General features: G+C 34.4%; 1 protein-coding gene and 1 long non-coding RNA gene across 2 annotated transcripts in view; one reads left to right on the forward strand and one right to left on the reverse strand.

Annotated features, from left to right (window-relative positions):
• The window catches only part of LOC136843683 (uncharacterized), a 252,254-nt gene that overhangs the window by 170,638 nt on the left and 64,116 nt on the right, over positions 1-17,500 (reverse strand). The gene's annotated exons all lie outside the window — the stretch shown is intronic.
• LOC136843681 (protein PRQFV-amide-like) overlaps positions 1-17,500 on the forward strand; it is a 217,392-nt gene that overhangs the window by 100,137 nt on the left and 99,755 nt on the right. The gene's annotated exons all lie outside the window — the stretch shown is intronic.

Below are 17,500 nucleotides of genomic sequence, written 5' to 3' on the forward strand. Positions count from 1 at the left end.
AATATTCTACTTTTTATATAATAAGGTCACTGCAAAGTAAAATTAGATTCAAATTCATTTGTCTAAAACTGAGGCCTTCATGTTTTATTGCGTATGGCAATTAAACACTTACCATAGGGGTCTCTTGAAATAATAATAATAATAATAATAATAATAATAATAATAATAATAATAATAATAATAATAATAATAATAATAATGATGGTGAAGAAATCACAATGGTCTAGGTGTAAATATATATACTATTTAAATATATATATTATATACATACAGTATATGTATATATATATATATATTTATAAATAGATATATATTATATATATATATATATATATATATATATATATATAGTATATATGTATATATATATATATATATATATATATATATATATATATTTTATATATATATATATATATATATATATATAACTAGAACTTTCGAGAACCTGCTCGATTCTCCTTCTCAGTCTAGAAACAGAATCGAAAAGCTCGCGTTTTTTTATATATTTCTAATATATATTTACAGTAACATCATTGTGCATTTCTTCACCATTTTAGTGACTCATGGGGTTGTGAGATTTTTAATAATATGTAATAATAATAATAATAATAATAATAATAATAATAATAATAATAATAATAATAATAATAATAATAATAATAATAATCTAAGAGTCCCGATGGTAAAAATACAATATTCAAGAAAACTGAGAGCAAATTTTAAAAAGATATTCCTTTAAAAGAAGGGAAAATAAGTCCATCCAAAGTAAATGTGGCATCATACCCAATTCCAACGTGAGAAAGCCCCTCGAGGTATGCTGAAACCTCTTTTCTCTGCCCAGGCCCTCGTCGAGGGCCGGAGAGGTGGTCTAAATGACCGGAGGACCAACAGCTATCGCTGAGAGGGAAATCATTATGTATTCATAGGGAGGATTACGTGGGGCCTCCCCCTACCCCTTCCCCATAAACGCGTCTCAGGTCACTCCTGCGGCTGGCAACAAAGAGACAGGTCGCTTGGTCGACAAACAACAAAAGGCAAACGACAAATGACAAACAACAAACGACAAACAACAAACGACAAACAAGGAAAAAGGACATGAAAGGTGTTGATGAGATGAGAAATCATTTAAAATTATCGTAAACTTAATATTATTCTCTTGAAGAATTCATTACTCGACCAATTATTGGTCTTTTCAGCTCTTAAAACTCAGGAGCTCACTATTATACCTTGCGTTCCCATTCTAACGATTATTTCTTTAAGAGAAAAAATGACCGACTAGATTATATTTGGCTTCTGGTATGCGGTTCAGTTCCATTCCTAAGTAATGGTAGGTTCCTCATTCATAGAATATTTGATGTCATAAATAATGCTGACAAGCTGATTAGGACCAGACAGACAGACAGACGGACAGGCAGAGACAGCAAGGACGTTCGAAGCAGCTGGTGATTGCCTTGTTTTATTACTGTAAGCGAGTACATAAAAAAAATTAACCAGTTCCTTTGGAAAATCAGGAAACGTTTACGAAGCTCTCTCTCTCTCTCTCTCTCTCTCTCTCTCTCTCTCTCTCTCTCTCTCTCTCTCTCTCTCTCTCTCTCTCTCTATATATATATATATATATATATATATATATATATATATATATATATATATATATATATATATATATATATATATATATATAATATATATATATATATATATATATATATATATACTGAATATCGGTATACATATATATGTATATACTGTATATATATATATATATATATATATATATATATATATATATATATATATATATATATATATATATTTATTACGATCAATTCAAATCTCATTTTTTTCATTTATTTGAACAACAGCAACAATTCCTTCAACAACCTGCAAAGGAAAACTGAAATCGAGAGGTTTTTCTATTTCAACCCGTACACCATAGCCATAGTCACTAACACTCATTTATTGGAAACGAGGCTTAATCATGTCCAAAGGGCTGACCTCCATCAACAAAGATCAATGCGCCACAGCAATCTATTTCAAAACAGCGGATTGACAACAGTGGAAGTTGTTACTCTTATTTTCCTTGTTGATTAAGTTAGCCTTATGCCAGCACATGCTCTTGCTCCAGGAGCAGGCCGTTATGGCCATAAAGTGCGGCAGAAGAAGAATGTTCGTAAGATGTGTCGTCTAACACATGAATATATATATATATATATATATATATATATATATATATATATATATATATATATATATATATATATATATATATATATATATATATATATATATATATATATATATATATATATATATATATATATATATATATCCTGGATATTGATTTTAACAAAGCCACGAAATGGGAATGATAATAAAGAAGAAATTAGATAAGGTAAAAAACTTACAAAACTTGACTAGTACAAAAATACTGAATAATAGCTGGATGTGTGTTATGATAAACTATGGCTATTATATAAATGCTCACAGAAGAATTACGTGATAACTTACAGCTGTTTCTTTCGGTCATGTCTGTAAATGACATCTCCTCGAGACTATAACGGAAAAGAACAGGTTTCTCCTTATGCTATGTTCATAAAGAAACAAACCAGAATAAATAAGTAAAAAAATAAATAAATAGGTAAATAAATACACATAATAATCATTAAAGAGAGAGAGAAAAGCCAACAGTCTTTAACAGGAGAATTGACTTTGAACATCCTCAGGCAGTAACCTTTGATGTTTACCTTTGTCTCGGGAGTTCCAATTTGATTCCTTCCCAAGGCCATCCGGGCTGCTTTTGATTTCAAAGGTTAGATCATTAACCAATGGGGATAAGGGGTCAAGAAACCCTTCCTTCTCCCTGGCCACCCTAAATAAGCGCCTTTATCTTGTTCCTTTAACCCTCTTTGTCAGCAAATACATTTTCCTTTTTTTATTTTTTTTTGGGGGGGGTTGGAGGTCCTTCAGAGACCACAATAGCATGGGTAGCCTTATGCCCATTTCTATTCTGGGCCTGAGGAAAAGGAGAAAAAATGGAAAAAAGGAGAGAATTGGTGGGGCTCGAGCAAGATGGGAGAAAATGGAATTTCAGAAAACAGAGGCAGGGAGAGAATTCCAAAGTTAGGGCGTGAAGGCAAAAAGCAGTTAGTGAAGCGTGCAAACTGCGTCAGTATAAAAAGAACAACAACAACAACAACAACAACAACAACAACAATAATAATAATAATAATAATAATAATAATAATAATAATAATAATAATAATAATAATAATAATAATAGCAAGAAAATCAAACAAAGAAAAGATAAAGGAGTAGTTGACTTGAAAAAAAGTTAAAAGCCTTCTTAAAAATCCCTTAATAATATTAAAAATTACCTACTAGACAATAAGGTCTGAAGAGTAACGTAATAATTTTATTTACGATAATCTAACAGCACTAATAAAAATCCAGAAAGAGAGAATTAGAAATTGCAGAAGACCATTTTTAAGATAAAAGTTCACTACACACACATATACATATGTACATATATATACATATATATATATATATATATATATATATATATATATATATATATATATATATATATATATATATATATATATATATACATTTTATGAGAAATATCAGCTACAGTGGTACTGGAAATACATAATTATTTTTGCATGAGAGAGAAAGAGGATAAAAGCCCTACTAAAAATATGAACTACAGTGCTACTGGACACTAATAGTAACAGCACAAAAAAACACACATAAATATATATATATATATATATATATATATATATATATATATATATATATATATATATATATATATATATATATATACTGTATGTGTACATATATATATATATATATATATATATATATATATATATATATATATATATATATATACACACATATATATATATATATATATATATATATATATATATATATATATATATATATATATATATATATATACATATACATATATATATATATACAGTATATATACATTTGGCCTCTTTTTGCGTGCAATCGACAAACGGGGATATGGAACGGCCTTTCAAAGCAAATTTAGCATATGCAGAAAGCCAACGAATAATTCAGCTTCCCGTTCGCCGTTACTCGGAACTTCACATCAATGGCCAAAAAAAAGGGAAAAAAAGTTCCATTTTTCGCCGCGTTCATTACAACAAAAGTGTTCCGTCAGCCTCGAATATTCGGATCAGGAATTTTCATTCAGTTCCCACATAAAAAACTTAAACAAAAAAGTGAATGGATGTTTACATATCATTCTGCTGTGCCTTCAATATATATCATTTACCTGCGACGCCATAAATATGGGCTGCGGTGTTATATGCATAATGTAAATGTTGATAAGCAAAAACGGGCTCTATCGTATGCCACACAGTGTAAAAATAAACAGCTCCATGAAATGAAAACGTTCAGTAAACCGTCACTTCCCACGACTATCCTAGGAATATTTTGTCACTTTTTTTCTCAAAATGTTGCACATTTATTCTACATAGCCTAAGGATTTTTTACAGTACTTTTTCAAAAATACATTCACCCACTGCAATGAATTTCGGTTATAATGACAAAATAGGTTTTCCTTGATAATACTGGCTTTAATCTGGTAGATTGCTTCTGTATACTATATTCTATATTTTTACATTTTAACGGTCGAAAATCAGCGACAGAGGCAATGGGCAGGTCACTGCGCATGTGCACAAAGTCCTAAAGACTGACGATACTGACATAAACAATCTGCACTTGACTTCCGTCTCCACCCACGTGAAACCTGGGTAGCAAGAAAATGTCTACTGATGGCTGCAGGTGAGTACGCAAACTCGCCCAAACCCTCCATCCTTAGCTCTCAGGGACAGCGCGAGAGTGTATCAGAGAACACCTATCAAGATCTGACGAGATTTGAACTTGGGACTGCCAAAGTGAGAAGTCTCTGACGCGCCCACTGAACTGGAATTTTAATGCTTGGTCAGATTCCCCCAAACTCTCACATGCCAAAATTTAACATGAGTACTTCAGTTCACCTGAACTTTGCAGAGCTGGTGCTTGACAAGAATAACTTGTGTTGCCTGAATCCAAACTCACCTGAACTTTCAAAATATCAAAGGTTACTTGGGCAAAGAAGTTTTGGAACTCAACAAGAAGTTTTCCGAATACTTGGGAAACTTCGAATTTAACAAGAGTAGGTAACATTATTTGGGAAAGGATATTGCAGTTTACCACGACAAATCCAGGCGACGTGAACAAAATATTGCTGAAATTTAACATTCCTCACTATTAACATTAATAATTCATTAGACCTTATTCCTATCATCTATGGTAATGAAGTCAATCGATATTAATAATAACAAGGTATACCACTGATATTGCAAAGACAGGTTGATTGACGTGCGTCCCCATTTTTTTCTGCCATCAGTAATTCGATTGCAATCAGCAATATTGGAATGCATCTGTTAATCCGATAAACTCCCAAACAAAATCACAGGCCATATAAATTCGCTACTAAACGTTGGTTACGCTAAATGTGATATAAAAGAATATAAATATAACTATTGTCAGAGCAAATTGTCCCCTTTCATGGGAATAAGCGATCAAACTTGGTTAGGTTATCAAATCAACATTAGTCGGTTGTTAGTCAAATCGCAATTCATTTAATCTAGGTTATCACAGGAGTAGGGCAGCCTGACTTGCCCTACTGATAAGGTAAGGGTACGAGTTAAAACTTATACCTCGAGCCTAATAGCTAATATCCTCAGTTGTCTACAGGATCATTAACTCGCTGTGAAAGAAGAAAATGCACAAAAAATGACATACAATCTTCTAACACTTCATTCAGCTTCATAGCTCGTTCAGGAAATAACCAAAGCTAGAATAGGCTTTAGATCAGAGAACATGATTTAATTCTCTTATTAAAACTATATTGAGGTTCTTTGGTCACGAAACAGTCAAAATGTACCAATATAAAAAAAAATTAGGTACGAATGAATTTTCCACAAAACGCCAAGATTTTATATCTAGTTGAAAGTAAAGGTCGAACCAGTAACTATAATAAAGGTAGCTTTATCCAGTTGCTAGTAAAAGTTGAAGTTGTCAAGCAGTAAGTAAATTACAGACAATTATATCTGAATCGTAAACAAAAGCTTAAAGTAACAATAAATCCACGAGAACATCCAATAACGGGAAATCCTCTGATCCCGTCACCTGGATTATAGAGAGAGGTTTCAGCAAAACCGAATGAAATACGGCGGACAAATTCAGCAGTTTCAAAGTCTTATTCCATCAGCGAACATCAATCCCATGATATGCAAAGATTCCAGCGAGTGAACAAACTTCACGACCAATAAGTGACCTAGTTAAGAGACTTAACCGAAGCCTGTAGATCTGAATATTATTATTATTACTATATTATTATTATTATTATTATTATTATTATTATTATTATTATTATTATTATTATTATTATTATTCAGACGATAAACCCCTATTCTTATGGAACAAGCCCACAGGAGCTACTGACTTAAAATTCAAGCCTCCAAAGTGTATGGTGGTCACTTGAAAGAAATTATAGGAGATAATAAAAAAAAAACAGAAAGAAGAGATCAAAAGATAGATTAATAGATAAATAAATAAAAATATGAATAAATGTTTAAAATATAAGTGAATTGATTATGACGGGCAGGTTCCAACTGCTTAAATGATTTCTGGGGTATTGTTGGTAGCACCCTTGGCTCTCGTCTGTGAGGTTTAGTGCTTAATGTCAACGTACAGTATACTGTTATTATTATTATTATTATTATTATTATTATTATTATTATTATTATTATTATTATTATTATTATTATTATTCAAAACACGCAAATATTCACAAGTGATGGGTCTTAAAGGTCTTTATCTTAAAAAGCAAGCCTCAAAGGAATTCATAGAAAGTCCACACATGAAAAAAAAAAATACATTTCAATTAACAAAAAAAAGTTATACAGTCTAATAATATGGGAAACAAAATCGAGACGAAAAACTGGATGAAAAACAAATAACACTTAAAACACGTCGATTTATATAATATACATCTTCATCAGGGGCTACGAGGGGAAAGGATTATAATAATATTATATATATATATATGTATGTATGTATGTATGTATGTATGTATGTATGTATGTATGTATGTATGTATGTATGTATTTATGCATCTATGTGTGTATGTATGTCAGCTGAAGCCACAGGAAAAGCTTGGAAAGAAACGACAGAGTGCCAAGTACGTTCGTGTAATTAACACGTCTTTGTGCCCCTAAGATGTGCTAATTACACCAGAATATTTGGCACTCTGTCGTTTCTTTCCAAACTTTTCCTGTAGCTTCAGCTGATAAACAAATCACGGGCATATTATTGTGATTTCTTGATATATATGTATGTATGTATGCATGTATGTATGTGCGGGTGTATGTGTATGTATGTATGTATGTAAATATATACATATATAATATATATATATATATATATATATATATATATATATATATATGTATATATATATATATATGTGTGTGTGTGTGTGTGTGTTTGTGTGTGTGTACATAGGTAGATAGGTAAATATATAGACAGATATAGATATAGATATAAATATAGATATAGATACAGATGTCTGCATGGTACGTTCAAGAGCATCCAATATCGAATGGTTTCCGAATGCCAAACTGAGCGGGGGAACAAAATTAATGGCAGGTGACATGCCATTTGACCCCTGTCTTGCCACTGCCTCAGTATTACAGAGGCCAATGCATTCAATACCTAATGCCTTGACGAGGGCTCCATCGGTGCAAAACACATTAAGCAATTGGTTAAGTAAACATTTAGGTTGATGCATTTACGTAATTTAAATAATCGTTAAATTTCATGACGGTCAGATAAACGGTTCAGAGTGATTCCCATTTTTGATGTGAACTAAAAAACCACTTATGCTTACATGCATTTCTAAATATCTATTTTATTTTTTTGTTAAATGCAACTTGAAACATGTACTTATAATAAATCTTAGTAATTACAGTAATATTCATGTGCAAGGACGCTGTATAACGATTTTAAATGACTTTCACTTTTCAGATGTAAGAATTCCTGTCTACTTATGAAATACCACACCACACTTGATTCCTATTTCTGCAGCTTGGATTTCATCTCCCATAACCATCTGTGGAATTATTTCACAAAGCCCAGCAATCCCTTTCCAAAGGTCAATACTCACAAACCTGCAACAGACCTTAGGCGTTTGATGCCACCATCAAAGTGAATGGGTGAGGGAGCCGAAGTCTTACCCAGAACGAATGACCACTGAAGGTCTTTGTTCAGATAATACGAGAGTCTCAAGCAGAACTTCCTGGCGAGTGAAGGTTTGTTTGTTCTTTGCAGATTGTTTGCTTGCGTTATATGTTATCCTGGAGTAAAATGGCGTAGAAGTGGCTCGACAAACGAGGTCGTTTTATTTACTCGTAAACAGACTCCAGTAAGATTTTCCTTACCCAGTCAACAAAGTTCCAAATGTCAAGTACTCTGTGATTCTTGAGCTCTCTCTGTCTCTGTCTCTGTCTGTCTGTCTGTCTCTCTCTCTCTCTCTCTCTCTCTCTCTCTCTCTCTCTCTCTCTTCACACACACACAAACACACACACACACACACACACACACACACATATATATATATATATATATATATATATATATATATATATATATATATATATATATATATATATATATATATTAACTATATCATTTACACAATTGTTCTGTGCATTAATACAAATTACTAACAGGACCTCATTAAAACTGGATGGTATCTAGTGGAGATATTTATTCAGGAGAAGTTACAAGGTTTCTAGGATTAACAGTCCTCATTACCGAATATCCGTAGAATGGCCAGACACATAGTCTAGCTGTATTTATATGTGTGTGGGGGAGTGGATTAAAGCCTTTGTTTTTCCAATTCCGTATGCTGGCTTTTTTAATCCTTTGATTAACTCCCTCCTCCTGTGTGGTCCTGTCCTTGTGACCTTGGCCTTTCTCTACCTGCAGCTTCTTCCAGGTGTGCAATGTCCATGTGGTCTCTTGTGTTTTTGGGTTTCTTTTCTATTATAGAGTATACGATTTTTCTTGATAGGCTGTCTTCAAATCCGTTTCAGTATTGCCTGCCATTACATTGTTTGTGCATGTTATGAAGGCATTCTCTACAATCAGTCTGGCCATTTTGCTAGTGTTCCTATATAAAAAATTCTAATTCTCCCAGTCTATTTTGTGGTGTTTTTCCCAACAGTGCTTGGCAACTGCCGACGTCTAATTGTAGTGCCTTATGTTTGGTATGTGTTGTTTTCCTCGTTCTTTGCAGGATTTGCGGCTTTAGCCAAAGTTAAGCTCTTCACAATCTAGATTCTGACATCTTACCTCTTCTCCCTCTGCCAACTTTTTGTTTCTAACTATTTTATTCCTAATGGTGTTTTTGTAACTGTCTATCAGTTTGAAATTATCTAACTTCCTGTTGATGGGTGTAATAGTGTTGTTGTCCGGGACTGTAATTATTTTCTTCCCTTTCAAATGTTCCTTTCCTATCCCTTCCCTCTCCCCAAAATAGTTTTTTCTTGTCTTAATGTGTACCCGTTCCCACAAGTGCTTAAACTATCCTGATCTCCTAAAACTCTCCCCCAGGTATTCCAGCTCTTCATCTAAGAATTCGGGACTGCAAATCCTATAAGCCCTGATGGCCAAGCCTGTCATTACTCCCATTTTGATTTCTTTCCTATGACTGGAGAACATATGTATGTATGAATTGTGTGACTTCTTTCTGTGTACCTTAAATTTTAAAATTTCCTCTTCCCTCTACCAGTATATCCAAGAAAGGGATTTGACTTGTTCACTTAGTTTATTTATGTTTTCTAGGAACTTGTATAGTTCTTCCCTTTCTCCCTTAAAAATAATTGGGATGTCAACCACGTATCTTACCCATTTCATGATGTTTAAGTTCCCTTTATTTTACTTACCTACCTCTTCTGTTTCAAACCATTCCATAAAAATGTTAGCTAAGATCGATGAAAGACTCGAACCCATAGCCATGTCATTTTTTTGTATGTAATGGTTTTCGCCCAACTTAAACACATTGACAGTGAGGGCAGCTGTCAACACTGTTATCAAAACGTCATGATCTAAGTCACATGTGTAAACCCCTTCCTCTATATTCATCTTATTACTTCCATTGTCTTCTAGACTGGTACGTTCGTAAACAGCGAATTGACATCTAAACTCGCAAATTTACAATCTTTTGCGATAATTCTAGATCATTCATCTACAAGGTTCATGTTTTATTTTAGATGCCCTTCAGATACTAAACCCACCTATTTTCCCATTATGTTGAAAGAAATTTCTCCAGCCTCCTCTGCAGTGATCTCGTCGATGCCACGATCAGTCGTAGCGGGCACCCTTCCCTATGGATCTTTGGACTGCCATAAATATATGGGATCTCTGGGCTTTCCCCTGATTTTACTCCGTGTTCTAATTCCTTTCTTTTCGTTTTGTCCTGGATTTTTGTCAAAGCTTCCCTCACTTTTTTATTAAAACTGCATTACCCCCTTACATCCGGCTTTTGTGCAAGCCCTGTATGTGATTTCATCATTCAGCAATTGCTCTAACTTGTTTCATAATCCATGGCATCCATTATTACTACAGGCCCCATTTTAACTGCCTTGCAAATCGTTATGTTCTTGTATTTGCTTAGTTTATAAATGGCCTTATGTAACTTCTCCGGAAACACGAATCTGTTCAACTTAACCCCCGCCCACATGGCCCCCCCTACAGAAAGCAGCTTCATCCCCATTTTTGTTCTTATCTAATTCCCGTAAGCCTCTACACTTTTCAATGAAATCGTGATTATCGTTCCCCATGCAAAAATTAAGACCGTATCCTACACTAGCACTTCATCCCTACTTAAAAGTCTCTTAGAAATGTTCTTGACTAAATCAAAGTTTCCTTTTTTTACCCACCCCGACATATCGAAAATGGCAACGAGTCTACTCTCATGTACTGTAGCTGTGAACTGAGGAGTGCGCATACCTTTACATAGTCTTCAGTTCCTTTGAAAACGCTGCCTAAGCTGGTGCCTCCGTATTTCTCAGTCCGTTCTCTTCTGATTTTTCTGCTCTTCATCCTTAATTCTTCCAATTCAGTCTTTTTCTTCCTTATGTCTTCCTTCAAGATCTCTTCTGCAAAAACAGGAAACGGATATTCATAAGTGTTTCTCTCTCGTATTTTATCCAGCGATTTCGGTGCCACACAGTCTGCTATGCATTTCTTAAGGAACCGGATTCTGTTGTCTGTCACCGCTATCCTTCTCACTTTCTCATAAATTCTTACTTCCAGCATGACTCTCCTTCCATAGGCTCTTTTAAATCTCCTGAACCAATCCATCTCGAGGTCAGATAAATTAACTTTATAACTTACACAGTTGTTCTGTGCATTAATACAATTACTAGCAGGACCTCATTAAAACGATGGTACTGTATCTAGTGGAGATATTTATTCAGAAAAAGTTACAAGGTTTCTAGGATTAACAGTCAAGTATCTGTAGAATGGCCGGACACGTAGTCCAGCTGTATTTATATGTGTGGGGGAGCGTAAGCCCTTGTTTTTCCAGTTCCAATCCTTTGATTAACCTCCTTCTACTGTGCGGCCCTGCCCTCATGACTTTGGCCTTTCTCTACCTGTAGCTTCTTCCAGGTGTGCATTGTCCATTTGGTCTCTTGTGTTTTTGTGTTTCTTTTCTATTATAGGTATACGATTTTTCTTGATAAGCTGTATTCAAATGCGTTTCCAGTGTTGCCTGCCATTACATGGTTTGCGCATGTTATGAAGGCATTCTCTAAAATCGGACTGTCCTTTTTGTTAGTGTTCCTGAAAAAAAATTCATATTCTCCCGGTCAATTTTGTAGTCTTTTTCCCAACAGTGCTTGGCAACTGCCGATGTCTGATTGTAGTGCCTTTTGTTTTGTATATGTTGTTTTCCTCGTTCTTTGCAGGATTTGCCACTTTCGCCAAAGTAACACTTTCTCAATCTAGGCATGCTGCCATGTATATCTCGCCTCTTACCTCTTCCCCCTTTACCGACTTTTTAATGAGGTCCTGTTAGTAACTGTATTAATGCATAGAACAACTGTGTAAGTGATAAAGTTAATTTATCTGACCTCGAGATGGAGTGGTTCAGGAGATTTAAAAGAACGTATGGAGGGAGACCCATGCTGGAAGCGAGAGATTATGAGAAAGTGAGAAGAACGACAGCGGTGACAGACAACAGGATCCGGTTCCTTAAGAAATGCATAGCAGACTGTGTGGCACCGAAATCGCTGGATAAGATACGAGAGAGAGACACTGATGAACATCCGTTTCCTGTTTTTGTAGAAGAGATCTTGAAGGAAGATATAAAGGAAGAAAAAGATCGAATTAGAAGAATTAAGGAGGAAGAGCAGATAAATCAGAAGAGAACTGACGGAGGAATAGGAAGGCACCAGCTGAGACATCGTTTTCAAAGGAATAGAAGGCTATGTAAAGGTATGCGCACGCCTCACTTCACAATTACACGAGAACAGACTCGTAGCCATTTTCAATATGTTGGGGTGGGTAAAAAAAAAAAAGGGAACTTTGATTTAGTCAAGAACATTTCTAAGAGACTTTTAAGTAGGGATGAAGTGCTAGTGTTAGGATACGGTCTTAATTTTTGCATCTTGAACGATAATCACGATTTCATTGAAATGTAGAGGCTTAAATTGAATAAAGAACAAAAATGGGAATGGGGTCACTTTCTGTAGTGAGGGGCCATGCACATCCTGAGCGGGGTTAAGTTGAACAGATTCGTGTTTCGGAGACAGTTAAGATACGTGCGCCTTTATAAACACGCAAATACAGGACTGCAGGCATTCGAGGCAGTTAAAATGAACTCTGTCACTGGCAATGGATGCCATAGAATACAAAAGCAAGTTAGAACAACTGTTAAATGATGAAAACACATATGAGACTTGCAATAAAAAGTTGGACATAAGGGGGTACAATGCAGTTTTAATAAAAAAAGAAAGGGAAGTTTTGACAAAAATCCACGACAAAACGAAAAGAAAAGGATTAGAACACGGAGTAAAATCAGGGGAAATTAGAGATCCCACATATTTATTATAGTCAAAGATCAAGGGAAGTGGTGCTTACGATTGATGATGGCATCGGCAGGTCACTCACAGGAAGGCTGGAGAAATTTAGTCTCTGAAGGGCATCTAAAACATAACATGAACCTTATGGATGAATGATCTAAAATTAACGCAAAAGATTGTAAATTTGCGAGCTTAGATGTAAGCTCCCTGTTTACAAACGGACCAGTCAAGGAGACGATGGAAGTAATAAGATGAACATAGAGGAAGGGGTTTACACATGTGACTTAGATCATGACGTTTTGATAAAATTGTTGACAACTGCCCTCACTGTCAATGTGTTTTAAGTGTGGCAAAAACCAATGCATACAAAAAAATGACGTGGCTATGGGTTCGAATCTTTCGCCGATCTTAGCTAACATTTTTATGGAATGGTTTGAAACAGAAGAGGTGGGTAAATTAAGTAAAGGGAACTTAAACATAATCAAATAGGTAGGATACGTGGATGACATCCCGATTATTTATAGGGGAGAAAGGGAAGAACTATACAAGTTCCTAGAAAACATAAATAAACTAAACGAACAAAATCAAGTTCACAATAGAAGAGATGGAGGGAAAAATTCCTTTCTTGGATGTACTGGTAAAGAGAGAAGGGGAAAATTTAAAATTTAAGGTACACAGTACGAAGACACACACGACTTCAGAAATACATATGTTCTCCAGTCATAGGAAAGAAATTAATATGGGAATAATGACAGGGTTGGCCATCAGGGCTTATAGGATTTGCAGTCTCGAATTCTTAGATGAAGAGCTGGAATACCTGGGGGAGAGTTTTAGGAGATTAGGATACTTTAAGCACTGGTGGGAACGGGTACACATTAAGGCAAGAAAAAACTAATTTGGGGAGAGGGAAGGGATAGGAAAGAAACATTTAAATGGGAAGAGAATAATTACAGTCCCGGACAACAACACTATTACACCCATTAACAGGAAGCTAGATAATTTCAAACTGATAGGCATTTACAAAAACACCATTAGGCATAAAATAGTTAGAAACAAAAATTCGGTAGAGGGGGAAGAGGCAGCCTGTCTACATTGTGAAGAGCGTTACTTCAGCGACAGCGGCAAATCCTGCAGAGAACGAGGAAAACAACACGTACCAAACGTGAGGCACTACAATTAGACGTCGGCAGTTGCCAAGCACTGTTGGGAAAAAGACCACAAAATAGACTGGGAGAATCAGAATTTTTTATTTAAGAACACTAACAAAATGACCACACTGATTGCAGAGAATATTTTCATAACATGCGCAAACAATGTAATGGCAGGCAATACTGGAAACGCATTTGAAGACAGCCTATCAAGAAAAATCGTATACTCTATAACAGAAAAGAAACGCAAAAACACAAGAGACCACATAGACAATGCACACTTGGAAGAAACAGCAGGTAGAGAAAGGCCAAGGTCACAAGGGCGGGGCCACACAGGAGGAGAGTAATCAAGGGATTAAAGAAGCCAGCATATGGAATTGGAAAAACAAGAGCTTTAATCCACTCCCCACACATATAAATACAGCTGGACTACGTGTCTGGCCATTCTACGGATAATTGACAGTGAGGACTGTTAGTCCTAGAAAGCTTGTGACTTTTCCTGAATAAATATCTCCGCTAGATACCATCCGGTTTTAATAATGACCTCTCACTAAATGTATATATATGTGTGTGTGTATGTATGTGTGGGTGAGTGTGTACAAACTACAGCATGGCAGAAAAGATATATTAAGGCATAAAAAAAGGCAGCAATGCAAAAAAAAAACCAAGGCCAAAAAACATTAAGGAAAAAGTTGTAATGCAGCAAGGCAAAAAAAAATCAGCGAGGTAGAAAAAAGGCAGCAAGGCAAGAAAAAGGCAGCAAGGTAAAAAAACAAAAAAAGCAGTAAGGAGAAAAGCACAAAACAGAAAAAAACAGTAAGGCAAAGCTAAAAGCAATAAGGCATGAAAAAAGCAGTAAGGCCGAGGAAAAATGCAGGAAAAAAGTAATAAGGCAGAAAAAAGCAATGAGGCAGATAAAGCGGCAAGGGAAAAAGTAGTAAGTCAGAGAAAAAGCATCAAGGCAGGAAAAAAGACACGAGGGCAAAATAAAAGAAAAGTGACCTACACTGATAAATTATGGTCACAACTTAAGCCCACTCGTTAGGAATAAACATTAATAATAACAATAAAACTAATAATACATTACTGTTTACATTATCTGAACCCTCTTGCATACCCGAGGAAAGAATACTAACAAACATTCGTAGGCGACTTCCAAATATCTACGACATCCTCAGGTAAACAATAAACATCAAGGAATAAAAATTGGTTTTTTTGCTCAGCGAAGCGTAGCATCGAACCCCACACGACGCCCACAAAATGCTGACAAATATTTACAGAAGAAAGCGAGTTCTCTACGAAAAAAAAAAATCCCGTCACGCAGTCGTGCCTCCTTTGTTTCACTCGGCATTTTATAAGCAAACTGAGATGAATTTCTTGAATTAAATGATAAACAAAGGAGATAAGAAATGAAAGACAGGAAAAACGATACAAAATAGAACCGAAATTTCAAACCTGACTCTGCTGGTAATTCTGGTAATTACGTGAAGACAAACGTCCTTACATTGTGCAGCAGAATTATTGCGGGTAAGAAATATATATATATGTGAGTGTTTATATATCCCAGAAAGTAAAAGAATATTGCCTCTATTCAGACACTTCCCGACGCCGTCACTGCACCTTTTGAGGGCTATTCCGCCTTCCATTATATAATTTTCGTTCCTTTTTCCCCTTTTCCGCACGGTAGTACTTTCCCAAGTATACGATAAATTTGTGTAGCATTAATTTAATATCATTTGGTATTGGGAAAGATTTACTGGCTAAAGATTTTGTTAAATCTTGAGTTTCCGCGATGCTTGTGAACCAGAAAGTCTTGCTGGAAAATTTTGAATATGAAAAAGTGGCTATTTATTATTATTCTTTTTATTTTTTTTTTTTTTTGGCATCATCGCTTCAAATCAATAAAGCTTATGAAAACATTTTTTCAACTAAGTTGGAGCTTTAAAATATGAAACCAAACAGAGATAATTTTTAATTGCTAATCTTTACATCAAAAGGACAGAAATCATAATACCATTTTTATAGAAGACTAAAATATCTTTTTAACTGAATATCTTAGGTATTATACAATACCTAAATGAAAATAACATATACTGCAGTCTTTTTATAAAAAGAATAAAAATAACTTGACTGAATATTTTAGACATTATAGAATACCTAAGTAAAATAATATACAATCTATCTTATTTATAAAATACTAAAATATTGCTTGACTGAATATTTTACATATTATAGAATACTTTCGCGAAAAATATATATAATCCTGGCCTTTATAAAAGGCTTAAATATCGCTTTACCGGATATTTTAGAAATTATAGAATACCTTAATGAAAAATATATATAATCCTGTCTTTATTATGAAGGATTAAAATATCGCTTTAATGAATATTTTAGACATTATAGAATCCCATGATGAAAAAAGATATAATCCTGTCTTTATTATAAAAAATTCTAAAATATCGCTTCGCTGAATATTTTAGACTTTACAGAATGCCTTAATAAAAAAAAAATACATAATCCTGTCATTAACTCGATTACTGAGCAAATCCCCGGACTCCGGACCAGCGCTTGACGGAAATGAATTTGGGCTGCGTCCTTGGCCCAATGTGGTCAGCCTTCTAAAGTCCCAAAGACATAACTTGTTACAGGAAGTCTGACTGACCTCCGAAGGAATTTAAGATAAGCCCTGGGCTTTGGGTCCATTATGTTGAGATTTACAGACAGGGGTCTTGAGAGAGAGAGAGAGAGAGAGAGAGAGAGAGAGAGAGAGGTGGAAAAGATAAGCGCATAAAGGTGTATGCTACTTTACTCTAGACTAAAATAATTTGTCAGTCTGGTCTTTTAGAAAATTTCAGTAATATATATATATATATATATATATATATATATATATATATATATATATATATATATATATATATATATATATATATACATATATATAATATATATATATATACATATATATAATATATATAATATATATATATATATATATATATATATATATATATATATATATATATATATATATATATATACATGCTAATTTACCTTGAAATTTCTGATACTCATTCTTTCTCTCTCTCTCTCTCTCTCTCTCTCTCTCTCTCTCTCTCTCTCTCTCTCTCTCTCTCTCTCTCGTTGACATTTTATCTCCTC

Source organism: Macrobrachium rosenbergii, chromosome 12 (genome assembly GCF_040412425.1).
Source record: "Macrobrachium rosenbergii isolate ZJJX-2024 chromosome 12, ASM4041242v1, whole genome shotgun sequence".
NCBI lineage: Eukaryota > Metazoa > Arthropoda > Malacostraca > Decapoda > Palaemonidae > Macrobrachium > Macrobrachium rosenbergii.